We start from the raw sequence: 19439 nt of genomic DNA, 5'->3' as shown, positions 1-19439 counted from the left end.
CCAAGGTGCCCACATCTTCACTAAATTGGACTTAAGAGGCGCCTATAACCTCATCCGCATCAGAGAGGGGGACGAGTGGAAAACGGCATTTAACACCAGAGATGGACACTTTGAGTATCTGGTCATGCCCTTTGGACTGTGCAATGCCCCTGCCGTCTTCCAAGACTTTGTCAATGAAATTTTTCGTGATCTGTTATACTCCTGTGTTGTGGTATATCTGGACGATATCCTAATTTTTTCTGCCAATCTAGAAGAACACCGCCAGCATGTCCGTATGGTTCTTCAGAGACTTCGTGACAACCAACTCTATGCCAAAATTGAGAAATGTCTGTTTGAATGCCAATCTCTTCCTTTTCTAGGATATTTGGTCTCTGGCCAGGGACTACAGATGGATCCAGACAAACTCTCTGCCGTCTTAAATTGGCCACGCCCCTCCGGACTCCGTGCTATCCAACGCTTTTTGGGGTTCGCCAATTATTACAGGCAATTTATTCCACATTTTTCTACCATTGTGGCTCCTATCGTGGCTTTAACCAAGAAAAATGCTGATCCCAAGTCCTGGCCTCCTCAAGCAGAAGACTCCTTTAAACGACTCAAGTCTGCCTTTTCTTCGGCTCCCGTGCTCTCCAGACCTGACCCTTCCAAACCCTTCCTATTGGAGGTTGATGCCTCCTCAGTAGGAGCTGGAGCTGTTCTTCTACAAAAAAATCCTTCCGGGCATGCTGTCACTTGTGGTTTTTTCTCTAGGACCTTCTCTCCAGCGGAGAGGAACTACTCCATCGGGGATCGAGAGCTTCTAGCCATTAAATTAGCACTTGAGGAATGGAGGCATCTGCTGGAGGGATCAAGATTTCCTGTTATTATCTACACCGACCACAAGAACCTCTCCTACCTCCAGTCGGCCCAACGGCTGAATCCTCGCCAGGCCCGGTGGTCTCTGTTCTTTGCCCGATTTAATTTTGAGATTCACTTTCGTCCTGCCGATAAGAACATTAGGGCCGATGCTCTCTCTCGTTCCTCGGATGCCTCAGAAGTTGATCTCCCTCCGCAACACATCATTCCACCTGACTGCCTGATCTCCACTTCTCCTGCCTCCATCAGGCAGACTCCTCCAGGAAAGACCTTTGTTTCTCCACGCCAACGCCTCGGAATCCTCAAATGGGGTCACTCCTCCCATCTCGCAGGTCATGCGGGCATCAAGAAATCTGTGCAACTCATCTCCCGCTTCTATTGGTGGCCGACTCTGGAGACGGATGTTGGGGACTTTGTGCGAGCCTGCACTATCTGTGCCCGGGATAAGACTCCTCGCCAGAAGCCCGCTGGTTTTCTTCATCCTCTGCCTGTCCCCGAACAGCCTTGGTCTCTGATTGGTATGGATTTTATTACTGATTTACCCCCTTCCCGTGGCAACACCGTTATTTGGGTGGTCGTTGATCGATTCTCCAAAATGGCACATTTCATCCCTCTTCCTGGTCTTCCTTCTGCGCCTCAGTTGGCTAAACAATTTTTTGTACACATTTTTCGTCTTCACGGGTTGCCTACGCAGATTGTCTCGGATAGAGGGGTCCAATTCGTGTCTAAATTCTGGAGGGCTCTCTGTAAACAACTCAAGATTAAATTAAATTTTTCCTCTGCATATCATCCCCAGTCCAATGGACAAGTAGAAAGAATTAACCAGATCCTGGGTGATTATTTGCGACATTTTGTTTCCTCCCGCCAGGATGACTGGGCAGATCTCCTTCCATGGGCCGAATTTTCGTATAACTTCAGGGTCTCTGAATCTTCCTCCAAATCCCCATTTTTCGTGGTGTACGGCCGTCACCCTCTTCCCCCCCTCCCTACCCCCTTGCCCTCTGGTCTGCCCGCTGTGGATGAAATTTCTCGTGACCTTTCCATTATATGGAGAGAGACCCAAAATTCTCTCTTACAGGCTTCTTCACGCATGAAGAGGTTCGCGGATAAGAAAAGAAGAGCTCCCCCCGTTTTTTCCCCTGGAGACAAGGTATGGCTCTCCGCTAAATATGTCCGCTTCCGTGTCCCTAGCTACAAGTTGGGACCACGCTATCTTGGTCCTTTCAAAATTTTGTGTCAAATTAATCCTGTCTCTTATAAACTTCTTCTTCCTCCTTCTCTTCGTATCCCTAATGCCTTTCACGTCTCTCTTCTCAAACCACTCATCCTCAACCGTTTTTCTCCCAAATCTGTTCCTCCCACTCCTGTTTCCGGCTCCTCGGACGTCTTCTCGGTCAAGGAAATTTTGGCTGCCAAAAAGGTCAGAGGGAAAAATTTTTTTTTAGTAGACTGGGAGGGTTGTGGTCCTGAAGAGAGATCCTGGGAACCTGAGGACAACATCCTTGACAAAAGTCTGCTCCTCAGGTTCTCAGGCTCCAAGAAGAGGGGGAGACCCAAGGGGGGGGGTACTGTTACGCCGAGCGCTCCGGGTCCCCGCTCCTCCCCGGAGCGCTCGCTTCACTCCCTCCGCTGCAGCGCTCCGGTCACGTCCTCTGACCCGGGGCGCTGCGATCCTGCTGCCAGCCGGGATGCGATTCGCGATGCGGGTAGCGCCCGCTCGCGATGCGCACCCCGGCTCCCCTACCTGACTCGCTCCCCGTCTGTTCTGTCCCGGCGCGCGCGGCCCCGCTCCCTAGGGCGCGCGCGCGCCGGGTCTCTGCGATTTAAAGGGCCACTGCGCCGCTGATTGGCGCAGTGGTTCCAATTAGGGTTTTCACCTGTGCACTTCCCTATATTACCTCACTTCCCTTGCACTCCCTTGCCGGATCTTGTTGCCTTAGTGCCAGTGAAAGCGTTCCTTGTGTGTTCCTTGCCTGTGTTTCCAGACCTTCTGCCGTTGCCCCTGACTACGATCCTTGCTGCCTGCCCCGACCTTCTGCTACGTCCGACCTTGCTTCTGCCTACTCCCTTGTACCGCGCCTATCTTCAGCAGCCAGAGAGGTGAGCCGTTGCTAGTGGATACGACCTGGTCACTACCGCCGCAGCAAGACCATCCCGCTTTGCGGCGGGCTCTGGTGAAAACCAGTAGTGGCTTAGAACCGGTCCACTAGCACGGTCCACGCCAATCCCTCTCTGGCACAGAGGGTCCACTACCTGCCAGCCGGCAGCGTGACAGTGCCATTAATGACAAATGTGGCCATAAATCAGAACAGAAGTTCCTTTCAGAAGAGGAGATATAAATATTGGAAACAGATCCCAGGCAGCCTCTCTGACCATATCACTTTGAGCAAAATAGAGCATCCAACAATATATGTCAATACATGTAAACTCTACAAGAGAAACTAGGCTACATTTTAATTCCTATGGAGAAATGTTGTACCGTAGTAAGTAGAAAGCAAGAATGGAAGGAAAAGCATTCAGACGTGTCTATTGCCTCTAAAATGAATCCTGAGCCTTCATGCAGTATTCAGAATGAGAAAGTTCATATTTAGACCAAACTTACAGAGACAGATGTCCACCAAGAAGATAATATAGACCAATAATTCCCTCAGTGTTGTTTTTACAAACAGCTCTCTGTTTTCTGCTGTGTCTTCAGTTAAGGTTGTTCCCCAAAGCCCTGTGAACAAGGAGATAATGAATAAAAATGAAAGCTTTCCATTAATTTTCTTGCCTTAAACAATTTATTATTTTATGGGTACATTTAGTGCGTGCCTGCCTAGGAGATGTTTATCTTCATATTTTTTTACAGTATTCAAATGTATCACTTATATCACACCAACCAAAGAAGGATTACAGTAATGCACAATACTGGCAAATGTCCCAGGGCCATGTCCATGGCATGGGTACTATTATCTGGGCACAGCATGTTGTGCTACTATTATATGTACTAAATACGAAGTTATCTACCAGAAACCAATCTACTTTACTTATAAACATATACATGTTTTATTAATCACTCATTAAAATCATATACTTAAAACAATAATTATGGTATTCGTATACAGAGAACTTCAACGGGCATCTGCCCATAGACAAGCTGATGCTGCTGCAGGACTGGTTAGTGACCCAGTAGGTATGGAGACTACTAGTGATGGGATTTTCAGGAGCCTTTTTCTATATTTAATATTATTACAATAAGTCTTACATTTTTATTAGTAACAACCAAGGCGGGTTCTGCCAATAGGCATAATAAAGAAAGCAACAAAAAAACAGAACCTTGTATGTGGGCGTTGCTCTAAGTTCCAATAACACCAAGCCGGATGCGGAAGAATAGTAAAAGTGCCTAGTGGCAATATGTTTATTGATGATTAAATCCAATGACGCATTTCGGAGGCTCTGTTCTCCTTCCTCAGATTGGCATGCATGACCTATCACAAGCAGAGCTTTATATACACACTGAAATGGGTGCCAACATAAAGTGGGCAGGGCTTACACACAAAACATACATATCAATAAAAAATGAAAGAAAAGTTATAACAGACTTGCATCATTAGACATAGTTAAGACGGAATCCAGAGTTAAAGAGGTGATAATAAAATCAAGAAAATAGAAACAACAGAACTTCACAACTAAAGGTCACATCATGTCCTTCGTTAACTTGCACTGGTAGTGTTGCATGGGAACGAGGTTTAATGAAGTGTAAATAAACAAATAGTATCCCTGCTCCTGTAGTAATCCAGCGTGGTATAGCGGAGCTTGAGACAATGTATTCAAGGACGCGTCGCCAGGGCTGGAGATCACGTGACGACACCTCCCCGAACACATCACGTCCGATCATATGCGGCTGCAGGGAAGGTAAGCAACCTTGCGCTGTCAGAGGTGAAGTCGTACGGATGTCGGAAGCCACTGGCGGCGCTCCTGTTACGCCGAGCGCTCCGGGTTCCCGCTCCTCCCCGGAGCGCTCGCTACACTCTCGCTCCCGCAGCGCCCCGGTCAGATCCACTGACCGGGTGCGCTGCGATACCGCCTCCAGCCGGGATGCGATTCGCGATGCGGGTGGCGCCCGCTCGCGATGCGCACCCCGGCTCCCGTACCTGACTCGCTCTCCGTCGGTCCTGTCCCGGCGCGCGCGGCCCCGCTCCCTAGGGCGCGCGCGCGCCGGGTCTCTGCGATTTAAAGGGCCACTGCGCCGCTGATTGGCGCAGTGGTTCTAATCAGTGTGTTCACCTGTGCACTCCCTATGTATACCTCACTTCCCCTGCACTCCCTCGCCGGATCTTGTTGCCATTGTGCCAGTGAAAGCGTTCCCTTGTGTGTTCCTAGCCTGTGTTCCAGACCTCCTGCCGTTGCCCCTGACTACGATCCTTGCTGCCTGCCCCGACCTTCTGCTACGTCCGACCTTGCTTCTGTCTACTCCCTTGTACCGCGCCTATCTTCAGAAGTCAGAGAGGTTGAGCCGTTGCTAGTGGATACGACCTGGTCCCTACCGCCGCAGCAAGACCATCCCGCTTTGCGGCGGGCTCTGGTGAATACCAGTAGTGACTTAGAACCGGTCCACTAGCACGGTCCACGCCAATCCCTCTCTGGCACAGAGGATCCACCTCCTGCCAGCCGGCATCGTGACAGTAGATCCGGCCATGGATCCCGCTGAAGTTCCTCTGCCAGTTGTCGCCGACCTCACCACGGTGGTCGCCCAGCAGTCACAACAGATAGCGCAACAAGGCCACCAGCTGTCTCAACTGACCGTGATGCTACAGCAGCTACTACCACAGCTTCAGCAATCATCTCCTCCGCCAGCTCCTGCACCTCCTCCGCAGCGAGTGGCCGCCTCAGGCCTACGACTATCCTTGCCGGATAAATTTGATGGGGACTCTAAGTTTTGCCGTGGCTTTCTTTCACAATGTTCCCTGCACTTGGAGATGATGTCGGACCAGTTTCCTACTGAAAGGTCTAAGGTGGCTTTCGTAGTCAGCCTTCTGTCTGGAAAAGCTCTGTCATGGGCCACACCGCTCTGGGACCGTAATGACCCCGTCACTGCCTCTGTACACTCCTTCTTCTCGGAAATTCGAAGTGTCTTTGAGGAACCTGCCCGAGCCTCTTCTGCTGAGACTGCCCTGCTGAACCTGGTCCAGGGTAATTCTTCCGTTGGCGAGTACGCCGTGCAATTCCGTACTCTTGCTTCAGAACTTTCCTGGAATAATGAGGCCCTCTGCGCGACCTTTAAAAAAGGCCTATCCAGCAACATTAAAGATGTTCTGGCCGCACGAGAAATTCCTGCTAACCTACATGAACTCATTCATCTAGCCACTCGCATTGACATGCGTTTTTCCGAAAGGCGTCAGGAGCTCCGCCAGGATATGGACTTTGTTCGCACGAGGCGTTTTTTCTCCCCGGCTCCTCTCTCCTCTGGTCCTCTGCAATCCGTTCCTGTGCCTTCCGCCGTGGAGGCTATGCAAGTTGACCGGTCTCGCCTGACACCTCAAGAGAGGACACGACGCCGCATGGAGAATCTCTGTCTGTACTGTGCCGGTACCGAACACTTCCTGAAGGATTGTCCTATCTGTCCTCCCCGCCTCGAAAGACGTACGCTGACTCCGCACAAAGGTGAAACAGTCCTTGATGTCAACTCTGCTTCTCCACGTCTTACTGTGCCTGTGCGGATATCTGCCTCTACCTTCTCCTTCTCCACTAAGGCCTTCTTGGACTCCGGATCTGCAGGAAACTTTATTTTGGCCTCTCTCATCAACAGGTTCAACATCCAAGTGACCAGTCTCGCCAGACCTCTCTACATCAATTGCGTTAACAATGAAAGATTGGACTGTGCCGTGCGTTACCGCACGGAACCCCTCCTAATGTGCATCGGACCTCACCACGAAAAAATTTTGTTTTTGGTCCTCTCCAATTGCACTTCCGAAATTCTCCTTGGACTACCCTGGCTTCAACACCATTCCCCAACCCTGGATTGGTCCACAGGGGAGATCAAGAGTTGGGGTCCCTCTTGTTTCAAGGACTGCCTTAAACCGGTTACCAGTACTCCTTGCCGTGACCCTGTGGTTCCCCCTGTAACCGGTCTCCCTAAGGCCTATATGGACTTTGCGGATGTTTTTTGCAAAAAACAAGCTGAGACTCTACCTCCTCACAGGCCTTATGACTGTCCTATTGACCTCCTCCCGGGCACTACTCCACCCCGGGGCAGAATTTATCCTCTCTCTGCCCCAGAGACTCTTGCTATGTCTGAGTACATCCAGGAAAATTTAAAAAAGGGCTTTATCCGCAAATCCTCCTCTCCTGCCGGAGCCGGATTTTTCTTTGTGTCCAAAAAAGATGGCTCCCTACGTCCTTGCATTGACTACCGCGGTCTTAATAAAATCACGGTAAAGAACCGCTACCCTCTACCTCTCATCTCTGAACTCTTTGATCGCCTCCAAGGTGCCCACATCTTTACCAAACTGGACTTAAGAGGTGCTTATAATCTCATCCGCATCAGAGAGGGGGATGAATGGAAAACGGCATTTAACACTAGAGATGGACACTTTGAGTATCTGGTCATGCCCTTTGGCCTGTGCAACGCCCCTGCCGTCTTCCAAGACTTTGTTAATGAAATTTTTCGTGATCTCTTATATTCCTGTGTTGTTGTGTATCTGGACGATATCCTGATTTTTTCTGCCAACCTAGAAGAACACCGCCAGCATGTCCGCATGGTTCTTCAGAGACTTCGTGACAATCAACTTTATGCCAAAATGGAGAAATGTCTGTTTGAATGTCAATCTCTTCCTTTCCTAGGATACTTGGTCTCTGGCCAGGGACTACAAATGGATCCAGGCAAACTCTCTGCCGTCTTGGATTGGCCACGCCCCTCCGAACTCCGTGCTATCCAACGTTTTTTGGGGTTCGCCAATTATTACAGACAATTTATTCCACATTTTTCCACCATTGTGGCTCCTATCGTGGCTTTAACCAAAAAGAATGCCAATCCTAAGTCATGGCCTCCTCAAGCGGAAGACGCCTTTAAACAGCTCAAGTCTGCCTTTTCTTCAGCTCCCGTGCTCTCCAGACCTGACCCATCTAAACCCTTCCTATTGGAGGTTGATGCCTCCTCAGTAGGAGCTGGAGCGGTCCTTCTACAAAAAAATTCTTCCGGGCATGCTGTTACTTGTGGTTTTTTTTCTAAGACCTTCTCTCCGGCGGAGAGGAACTACTCCATCGGGGATCGAGAGCTACTAGCCATTAAATTAGCACTTGAGGAATGGAGGCATCTGCTGGAGGGATCAAGATTTCCAGTTATTATTTACACCGATCACAAGAACCTCTCCTATCTCCAGTCTGCCCAACGGCTGAATCCTCGCCAGGCCAGGTGGTCTCTGTTCTTTGCCCGATTTAATTTTGAAATTCACTTTCGGCCTGCCGATAAGAACATTAGGGCCGATGCTCTCTCTCGTTCCTCGGATGCCTCGGAAGTAGAGCTCTCTCCGCAACACATCATTCCTCCTGACTGCCTGATCTCCACTTCTCCAGCCTCCATCAGGCAAACTCCTCCAGGGAAGACCTTCGTCTCCCCACGCCAACGCCTCGGAATCCTCAAATGGGGTCACTCCTCCCATCTCGCAGGTCATGCGGGCATCAAGAAATCCGTGCAACTCATCTCTCGTTTCTATTGGTGGCCGACTCTGGAGACGGATGTTGTGGATTTTGTGCGAGCCTGCACTGTCTGTGCCCGGGATAAGACTCCTCGCCAGAAGCCCGTTGGTCTTCTTCATCCTCTGCCTGTTCCCGAACAGCCTTGGTCTCTGATTGGTATGGACTTTATTACAGACTTACCCTCATCCCGTGGCAACACTGTTGTTTGGGTGGTCGTTGATCGATTCTCCAAGATGGCACATTTCATCCCTCTTCCTGGTCTTCCTTCTGCGCCTCAGTTGGCAAAACAATTTTTTGTACACATTTTTCGTCTTCACGGGTTGCCCACGCAGATCGTCTCGGATAGAGGCGTCCAATTCGTGTCTAAATTCTGGAGGGCTCTCTGTAAACAACTCAAGATTAAATTAAACTTTTCTTCTGCTTATCATCCTCAATCCAATGGGCAAGTAGAAAGAATTAACCAGGTCCTGGGTGATTATTTACGGCATTTTGTTTCCTCCCGCCAGGATGACTGGGCAGATCTTCTACCATGGGCCGAATTCTCGTATAACTTCAGAGTTTCTGAATCTTCTTCCAAATCCCCATTTTTCGTGGTGTACGGCCGTCACCCTCTTCCCCCCCTCCCTACTCCCTTGCCCTCTGGTGTACCCGCTGTGGATGAAATATCTCGTGATCTTTCCACCATATGGAAAGAGACCCAAAATTCTCTCTTACAGGCTTCATCACTCATGAAGTTTGCTGATAAGAAAAGAAGAGCTCCCCCCATTTTTTCTCCCGGAGACAAGGTATGGCTCTCCGCTAAATATGTCCGCTTCCGTGTTCCCAGCTACAAATTGGGACCACGCTATCTTGGTCCTTTCAAAATTTTGTGCCAGATTAATCCTGTCTCTTATAAACTTCTTCTCCCTCCTTCTCTTCGTATTCCTAATGCCTTTCACGTTTCTCTTCTTAAACCACTCTTCATCAACCGTTTCTCTCCTAAACTTATCTCTCCCACTCCTGTCTCCGGTTCTTCAGACATCTTTCCCGTAAAGGAGATACTGGCCTCCAAAAAGGTCAGAGGAAAAACCTTCTTTTTGGTTGACTGGGAGGGCTGTGGTCCTGAAGAGAGATCCTGGGAACCTGAGGACAATATCCTAGATAAAAATCTGGTCCTCAGGTTCTCAGGCTCCAAGAAGAGGGGGAGACCCAAGGGGGGGGGTACTGTTACGCCGAGCGCTCCGGGTTCCCGCTCCTCCCCGGAGCGCTCGCTACACTCTCGCTCCCGCAGCGCCCCGGTCAGATCCACTGATACCGGTGCGCTGCGATACCGCCTCCAGCCGGGATGCGATTCGCGATGCGGGTGGCGCCCGCTCGCGATGCGCACCCCGGCTCCCGTACCTGACTCGCTCTCCGTCGGTCCTGTCCCGGCGCGCGCGGCCCCGCTCCCTAGGGCGCGCGCGCCGGGTCTCTGCGATTTAAAGGGCCACTGTGCCGCTGATTGGCGCAGTGGTTCTAATCAGTGTGTTCACCTGTGCACTCCCTATGTATACCTCACTTCCCCTGCACTCCCTCGCCGGATCTTGTTGCCATTGTGCCAGTGAAAGCGTTCCCTTGTGTGTTCCTAGCCTGTGTTCCAGACCTCCTGCCGTTGCCCCTGACTACGATCCTTGCTGCCTGCCCCGACCTTCTGCTACATCCGACCTTGCTTCTGTCTACTCCCTTGTACCGCGCCTATCTTCAGCAGTCAGAGAGGTTGAGCCGTTGCTAGTGGATACGACCTGGTCACTACCGCCGCAGCAAGACCATCCCGCTTTGCGGCGGGCTCTGGTGAATACCAGTAGTGACTTAGAACCGGTCCACTAGCACGGTCCACGCCAATCCCTCTCTGGCACAAAGGATCCACCTCCTGCCAGCCGGCATCGTGACAGCTCCTAAAGTAATAGAGGTAACATAAGTATTGAGACCTAATGAAAAGATTGTCAAATAAATAACACAGTGAAAAGACAATCAGCACGAAAATATTAATTATGGAAATATGAACAATTGTGCATAGTCTTACAGCATTACAGCAATAGCAGCATTAAATAATAGTAGATAGCAATAATAAGACAGTAGTATTCAACAATAATAAAGGACATGGGGGCATAATAGCTAACAGCATAAAGAGATGGCAACATAAATAACAGCAAAAATAGATAATAACATATAGCAGCAGATTAGTTGGCAGCATGAAAAGCAGCACCAAACATGGGCAAAGCGCAATGAACAAATTCATACACTGGCTCATATAACTAACAGCAAAAAGGCAGGAATCCTGTCTTTTAATATATTACTGTAAAGGCTCACGGCAGAAAGCAGGACTCACACGGTGGTAGTAGATCCATTGGACCTGTGTGGCAGATGACATGGGCTGTGCCAGGGAGCGGAGTCCATGGTGCGGCTGGTTTTCACCAGAGCCCGCCGCAAAGTGGGATGGTCTTGCTGAGGCAGGCTGCCCCCAGGTCGCTACCCCTGGCAAGACTCGACCACACAGGTGACTGAGGTGATGCAAGGTACAGGAGGAATTAGGCAAGACATGGTCTGGATAGCAGGAGGTCAGTGCTAGCAGCACAGGAGCATAGTCAGGAGCATAGCAGAAGGTCAATAGGCTGGCGGCACAGGAGCAAGGTCAGGTCACAGAATACAAGGGTCTGGAACACGGCAAGGCAACACAGAAAATGCTTTCACTAGGCACTAGGGCAACAAAGGGAAGGAACAGGTGAAGAAACTAATTAGGGCATACTGGCCCTTTAAATTACAGAGCTTCGGCAAGCCCTAGGAAGCGGGGGCACACGTGCTGGGACTGAGAACATGGAAGACCAGGAAGGTGAGTGACTGGCTGGTACTCGCATGTGGGTGCGAATCCCAGCCCCGCCAGCAGTGGGGACATGAGAGGAGAGTGCTCATGGCCAGCATGTCTGGCTGGAGCGCTGACATTACAGTACCCCCCCCCCTTGGTCTCCCCCTCTTCTTGGAGGGTTTCAGGAGTGAGCAAAGGCTGTAAGTGGACCACAGGTTTCTGTAGAATAGTTTTGTTACGGGCAGAAGTAACGAAGGAACGAACAAAATCTGCGACATCGCATTCAAGGTGCAGCTACCAGTATCAGTTGAATAGTCTTTCATTTTCCAGGGTGAACAGGCAGCAAAGAAGAATGTCCCCAATTCAGGACTTTACATCTCAGTTTAGCAGGTACAAAAGATCTTCCAGGTGGAACTTGCCGAAGATAGATATAAGCTAAAGGAATCAATCACCCAGGAGGAATATTATGCCTTGGCATGGAGTCCAAACCTGCGACATCGGAGGACCTGGAAAAAGCATCAGCCCTGAAGTCTTTGTTAGCAGGCCTAGGAGGAGGCGAAGAAAGAGTTTTAGACAGGATGGGCACAAGAAAATGATTTTGGCAAAACTGTGCCCCACATGTGATTTCCCCAGATCTCCAGTCTAGTTGAGAAAATGACGTTGAAGCCAAGGAAGATCAAGAAGAAGCTCCGAAGTACAATGTGGTAGCACATAGAACTCAATGTTTTCCTTATGCAAATCTCCTACTTGCACGATGAGAGGTTCAGTGCGGTATAGCACCTTACAGTTGAGATTTTGTCCATTAACCGAGGAAATGTACAAGTGCTTGGCAAGACGAGTCACTGGAAGGCGAAGTTTCTGGACCAGGGAGGCACCAATGAAGTCGCCAGCAGAGTCTGAAAAAGAAAGACGTCTTGGCAGGAGAAAAGACCTGAACTGAAATGGTCAAATGAGGAGAGGTAATATTCACATCTAGGGACACCACTCTTACTTGTCCAAGATGCAAGCGTTCTCCCGGACGCAGAAGATGTATAGAACAGTCTTTGAGAATGTGCTACGGACTGGCACAATATAGGCACAAATTCATAGTGCGTCAACGGGATCTTTCCTGATGCGCTAGGCAAAAGCGATCTACCTCCATAGCCTCTTCGGCAAGAGGCACAGAAGATGGTAGAGGTGGACGTTGGAACACAGGAGCCAGTCGGGGTAATTGCCGTGTTGGGCAGCTTCTCATTCCAAATGAAGTTCTTCCTGCCTCTCGGCAAAACACACGTCTATACGGGTGGCCAAATGGATACATTCGCTCAGGTTAGTCGGAGGATCTTGAGCAGAGAGAGCATCCTTGGTTCTAATGGAGAGTCCATTTTTAAAGGTGGCTCACAAGGCTTTGTCATTTCAAGCCAGTGTGAGGTATTGTACAGCGTAGTCAGAAGAGCAATCTCGGCATAGGAGGCTCGTGCAGGTTCTTCAAATACTTTGCAGAATTCTGCAAGGAAGGCCAGCAGGTTCAAGGAGACCGGATCATTACGATCCCAAAGAGGTGTAGCCAAGGCCAGGGCTTTAGGTGACAGTGAACTGAACACAAACACTACCTTAGCATGCTCCATCAGGAACTGATTCGCCATGAGTTCTAGATGCATAGAACACTGCTTTGCACTCCTTTCTCTTATCCGGGAAGTAGAGTTGTAACAGCAGAGCACCATGTCCATCCTTAAGATCCATTCAAGAGAGATTTTTGACTCCTGTGGTAACCCCACTGTGGAGGTTGACCTGTATACCTCAAAAGGTCTTTTCCGTGCTGCAGTACCCAGTGGAGCCTCCACCGGTATCTATGAAGCACTTGAGCTCCGTGAGAATGACAAAACACGTTACTTGGGAAAAGGTGTCTCTAAAGCCGTTGAGCACATCAATAAAACCATTGCACCTGCACTTGTTGGAAAGAATGTAAGTGTTGTGGATCAGGAAAAGATTGACAAACTAATGCTTGAGATGGATGGAACTGAGAACAAGTCAAAGTTTGGTGCCAATGCCATCCTCTGAGTGTCTCTGGCAGTGTGCAAGGCTGGTGCTGCTGAAAAAGGAGTTCCTCTGTATCGTCATATTGCTGATATGGCTGGAAACCCAGAAGTCATTCTTCCTGTTCCTGCATTCAATGTGATCAATGGTGGATCTCATGCTGGCAACAAGCTTGCTATGCAAGAGTTCATGATCTTGCCTGTTGGGGCTTCTTCTTTCAAGAAGGCCATGCGTATTGGTGCAGAAGTTTACCATAATCTAAAGAATGTGATCAAAGCCAAATATGGCCAAGATGCCACCAATGTTGGAGACGAGGGTGGCTTTGCACCCAACATCCTTGAGAATAAGGAAGCTCTGGAACTTCTAAAGACTGCTATTAACAAGGCTGGATACCCAGAGAAGATTGTGATTGTAATGGATGTGGCAGCTTCTGAGTTCTACCGTGATGGAAAGTATGACTTGGACTTCAAGTCCCCAGATGACCCCAGCAGATACATCTCCCCTGACCAACTGGCCGATCTATACAAGAGCTTTGTTAAAGATTATCCAGTTGTTTCCATTGAAGATCCATTTGACCAGGATGACTGGCCTGCATGGACTAACTTCACTGGCAGTGTAGGGATCCAGGTAGTAGGAGACGACTTGACTGTGACCAACCCCAAGAGAATTGAGAAGGCTGTTGCTGAGAAGGCCTGCAACTGTCTACTTCTGAAGGTCAACCAGATTGGCTCTGTTACAGAATCTCTGCAGGCATGCAAACTGGCTCAGACCAACGGCTGGGGAGTTATGGTCAGTGATCGATCTGGAGAGACTGAAGACACCTTCATTGCTGATCTTGTGGTTGGCCTCTGCACTGGACAGATAAAAACTGGTGCTCCTTGTAGATCTGAGAGACTTGCTAAATACAACCAACTGCTCAGAATTGAAGAGGAGTTAGGATCCAAGGCTCGTTTTGCAGGCAAAAACTTCAGGAAGCCAGTCTTCAACTAAGAAACACAGAGCACTTAACCATCTTTATGTAGTCACTGTACACCTAGAGTCTGCAGGCGCTGGCTTAAACTTGTCACTGCTGTAGAGGTCTCTCACCACAAGCCCCTGCAGCAATGACAGTATACACAATCCCAGAAGCTTTGCTGCTGCTGTTTAGGGTTATTCCTTGTCTGTCACTCTTGGTGCCTGCATGTTGTCCATTGTTTTTCTATTGTGGCTGTGGTCCTGATCACTTCAACCCGGTTTATTTAGTATGTTCTGTGTTGCAGTCCCAGGAGGTCTAACAGTTCATGTGCAGAGTCAAGCGATATAATAGTTTTACAAAGAGGTAATAAACTCTTTTGAAGGTGAAAAAAAAAAGATGCATAGAACACTGTGTCACAAAGCCTCTACACAGCTTTGGATCTCTGTCAAACTTTGAGGGCAAGGATAAGTGAAGCCTGGACCTGGAAGAATCAGCTGACACAGGAAGAGGCTCAGGAACAGGTAGCTTGGCGCTTAGCAGCAACAACAGCAACAGCAAACTGCTGTGACTGAGCCGAAACATCTGGTAGAGGCACCCCAGCGGGATCCATGGCCGGATCTTACTGTAAAGACTCACAGCAGAAAGCAGGACTCACACGGTGGTAGTAGATCCGCTGGACCTGTGTGGCAGATGACACGGGCCATGCCAGGGAGCCGAGTCTAAGGTGCCGCTGGTTTTCACCAGAGTCCACTGCAAAGCGGGATGGTCTTGCTGTGGTAGGCGGCACCCATGTCGCTACCCCTGGCATGACTCGACCACACAGGCGACTGAGGTGATGCGAGGTACAGGAGAAATTAGGTAAGACATGGTCTGGCTAGCAGGAGGTCAGGGCTGGAGGAACAGGGGCGTAGTCAGAAACGTAGAAGAAGGTCAATAGGCTGGCGGCACAGGAGCAAGGTCAGGTCACGGAATACAAGGGTCTGGAACATGGCAAGACAACACAGAAAACACATTCAATAAGGCACTAGGGCAACAAAGATCCAGCCCAGGGCAGGGAGAGGTGCACACACTTATTGGGAAGGAACAAGTGAAGACGCTAATTAGGGCATACTGGCCCTTTAAATCACAGAGTTCCAGTGCGCGCGCTCTATCACCTCTCTAACTCTGGATTCCGTCTTAACTATGTATAATGATGCAAGTCTGCTATAACTTTTCTTATACATGTTTTATTGATATGTATGTTTTGCGTGTAAGCCCCGCCCACTTTATGTTGGCACTCATTTCAGTGTATATAAAGCTCTGCTTGTGATATGTCATGTATGCCAATCTGAGGAAGGAAGACAGAGCATCCGAAATGCGTCATTGGATTTTATCACCAATAAACATAGTGCTACTAGGCACTTTTACTATCCTTTAGCATCCTGCTTGGTAATATTGGAACTAAGAGCAGCGCCCGCATACAAGGTTCTGTTTTTTGTTGCTTTCTTCATTACTCCATGGGAGAAGATTCTTTCCTCTCCAATCTGACCTTTGGGTTTGGCAGCTTGTTCCTATAGATCATTGGTATCCCAGTGGGGTTATATGCGCAATTATTTTTTCCACCAGGTGAATGGCCATCTTGAAGAGCCATTTCTTCTCAGTCCTTGCCGGGACACTGGGGTCTTGGGTAATACACATGGCGCTGTCCTCTTGTTTTTTCATTTTTTCTACAGGTTTTATAGGCATAATATGCAGCCGCCTAGAGCGACCTCTTGATGGGGGTGGCGCTTTGCCAACTACAAGAAAATTAGTAGCCAGCATCAGAAGCATCCGCTGCTCATCCAAAGCACCATTCAAGCCAGCACTACCGTCGCACCCTATAACCAAACCCCCCCCCCCCCCCAGTACCATAATAATCTACATTCTTTAGACTGCTGGAAGAGCACAGTGCCAGCTCCGAGGCAGACAGACAGGTCAGGTCTGTCAAGCATTCTGACATTGTGCACACCTCCCTACATCCGCCCCAACCCCCTCGCCTCTCCTGAGCGATCACATCTGTCTATCTCGGAGGAGTACTACTTTCAGCGGCAACATGCTCCTTGGAGGCAGACAGGTATGATCCCTGATGTCCTCTGCCTCATGACATCACAACTCTGTCTCCTCCCCTCTGCCTCATGACCTCACAACTCTGTCTCCGCCCCTCTGCCACCGCTCGGGCTATAGAGGACAATGATGATAAAAAATGACACAAGAGACAAAATTCAGATGAGATGAGAAGTGACAGTAATCATAAGAGAACAAAGATGAAATTGCAGTACCAAATAGACATATATATATATATATATATATATATATATATATATAAAAAAAATATTTTAAATGTGCAAAATAGATAAACTGCATATGCCAGAAGGCAGTGTACCGGTCATGTGTGGGCTCTCCCTTCTTCCACCTATATACTTTATTACCATTTTAGATTATGTATGACTCTTACCTACTGCTGTGTTACTTTTACTTTATTCTCCAGTTACATACATATTTTTTTTATTGCTTTATTTGTGAGAGTTTTTTCTGGGTGTACAAAGTGAATTTAACACTGCATTAGATATAGGTTACAGATCAGCTAAAGGTTAGCCTTACTTGATGGCTATGAATTTACCCATTGGACTATACACAGACTAAATCCAACATATGGGGTGGTGTGATTTTGGTGAAAGATTTTGTGGAAGGGTCCATTAAGAAGCTTAGGAGCTCCCTGCAACCTCCTAAACCCATTCCTAGGAAAGGAACCAGAGAGGCATCTCCTATTGCTGTTTCTGAAAAAGAATTCGAAGTAGTAGATGGTGTATCCTACATCATCTGAAGAGGAGGAGGATTCTAGTAAAGCCATGGACTACCTCATGAATGTCATTACCTAACAGGTCACCCTGTTTAACGTGTTACAAGATGGAGGATGTGGTTACCGCTTTTCAGCGGATGGCTGCAGTACAAGAAGAAGCTACTTGAGAGCTACAGAGAGGTAGGCAGAGGCTGTCAGAGAGGCAGACTGCCTGATGGAAGCCAAGTTGATGGAGCTTGTAAAGACTGTGAATGCTGGCCACTATGGGATACTTGTTTTGCTTGTTTTTCAACTCCCTATGGTACAGTGAGTCACAAGGTTTGGAGAATGATGCAATGCTTGGTACGGGTTTTCCATATTTTCAGCAATTATGGGAAGGCAGTTGGTAGACTAGTGAGGGTACAGACAATAGGCTTTTAACACCTGATTTACACCCTACAGTATTTGAGAGTTACCCAACAGAGGCTATAGTTGGGGTACCTGCAATAAGTGAGACAGAGACTGAGGACATTGGTTAGAGATTTGTCAGTCAAGTGAGAAATTTGACCACAGTGGGAAAGTAGACAGCGAAGGGGGAGCTGAAGAACAGACCATGAGTCAAGTACAGAAAGATGGAAACTCAAGGGCCAAGTGAGCCTTTGTCTGGAAGAGAGTCTTCTGTAAAGCCAGAAATGAAGCAGGAGCCAGAGCAGAGGTTCAGCTGAGTATGAGCCAAATGGTGGGGGCTAGAGTTATACTGCCATGTGGAGGAAGTGTCAGGGACAGAAAAAGAGGAAGCTACAGTGATAGCTGTAGATAATGTGAAGCTCAAGTGGGAGCAGATCAAAATCACCTCCTTGAAGCCTAAAGAGAAGAGGAGCGGAAGCAGGGTAAGACACAATGGTCTTTTCTCAGTCAGAGAAGACAAAAAAGTGTTGAATGAAGTACATGTGGTGCCAGGTCCTGTGCTTACTGTCAAAAACGGAATCCTAGATGAAGGAGACATGACATTTGAACTAGAGACGGATCGTGACCAGAAAGGTCGAACCGCTGAGCCATATTTTGTTGCAGACACCAGAGCCCTAGTTGTCTCTACCAGCTGCCAAAGAGACACTGATGAAACAAAAGAAAATACTGGGATAGAGCAGAGAGAGACAGCAAAAGACTGTCTGGGAGCTGCCCTGATGCCCAAGGGGCCAAGACCCTTGCAAAAGCGAAGACCGCTCCTAAAAAGAGGTAAAGAGATGGTCCGAGACAGCTCAGAAGACAAGACAGACCAGCAGAGAGTGACTGCTATAAGACAAGAGTGTCTCTAGGTTTAGCAGCAAGAGTGAGGAGACTGTTAGTAAAAGACCACTGAAAAACCAAGCCGATCCTAATAAAAAGAAAAGGGGGCCAGTATGAAGTGGTCGTGGCAGAGGAGGAAAGGTCGGGCCAGCGTTAGGATTCCAAAAGGCTAAAGATTGAAGAGTCTAAAGAGGATGAGATGAAGCGTGAACAGTCCTCTGAATCTAAGGAGACCATTAAATTTGGACATGAAAATGCTGAGACAGAGAAGTTCTCTGAAGCAGAGGATAAACCAGAGACAACTGCAGAGGCTGCAATTGAAGACAGTAGCACAACTAAGGCCACAAGTAGAGAGAGAGAGGTGCAAAACAGTAGTAGAAGCTGACTGTACACCTGAAGAGAAGCCTGAAGGAGCCAAAAAATCTGTAGCTGCAGTTAAAGGGTACCTTTCATCAAAAAACTTTTGATATATTATAGATTAATGTATGCAGAATAACTTTCCAATAGCATGTTATTAAAAAATATGCTTCTTTCTATTTAATTTTCCACTTTGAAAAAGTGACCACTAGGGGTCTCCCTACCAGTCCTTTTTTTTTTTTTATAGATTTCAGACTCATGCTGGAGTCCTAAATCTCAGACTGTATCCGGAACACACACAAACTCACCACTGCTCATTGCCAGGGAGCAATGTTGCGCTTGTCTGTGTCCCGGATGCAGTCTGAGATTTAGGACTCCTGCATGAGTCTGAAATCTATAAAAAAGGACTGGTAGGGAGACCCCTAGTGGTAATTTTTTCAAAGTGGAAAATTAAATAGAAAGAAGCATATTTTTTAATAACATGCTATTGGAAAGTTATTGGTACCATTTAAGCCTGAGGAAGCTGATGCCCCTGAAGGGAAAATTGTAGAAAGAAAAAAAAAGCCAACGAAAAGGGGTCACCGAGATAAAAGGCAGTGTCATGTTAAAAACCGTAAGAGAAGTTGGATGTGTACCAGACAATGGTGCAAGAAAATTTGCAACCGTGGAAAGGACGG

The 19439-nt window shown here is 48.3% G+C and overlaps 1 pseudogene; it reads left to right on the top strand.

Annotated features, from left to right (window-relative positions):
* Positions 1-13012: 13012 nt before the first annotated feature.
* Positions 13013-14472, top strand: LOC130282247 (enolase-like; annotated as a pseudogene).
* The last annotated feature ends 4967 nt before the right edge of the window (positions 14473-19439 follow it).

This window comes from Hyla sarda, chromosome 7 (genome assembly GCF_029499605.1).
Source record: "Hyla sarda isolate aHylSar1 chromosome 7, aHylSar1.hap1, whole genome shotgun sequence".
NCBI lineage: Eukaryota > Metazoa > Chordata > Amphibia > Anura > Hylidae > Hyla > Hyla sarda.
The sequence above is the reverse complement of the archived record's forward strand: the minus strand, read 5'-3'. Positions and strand labels throughout refer to the sequence as shown.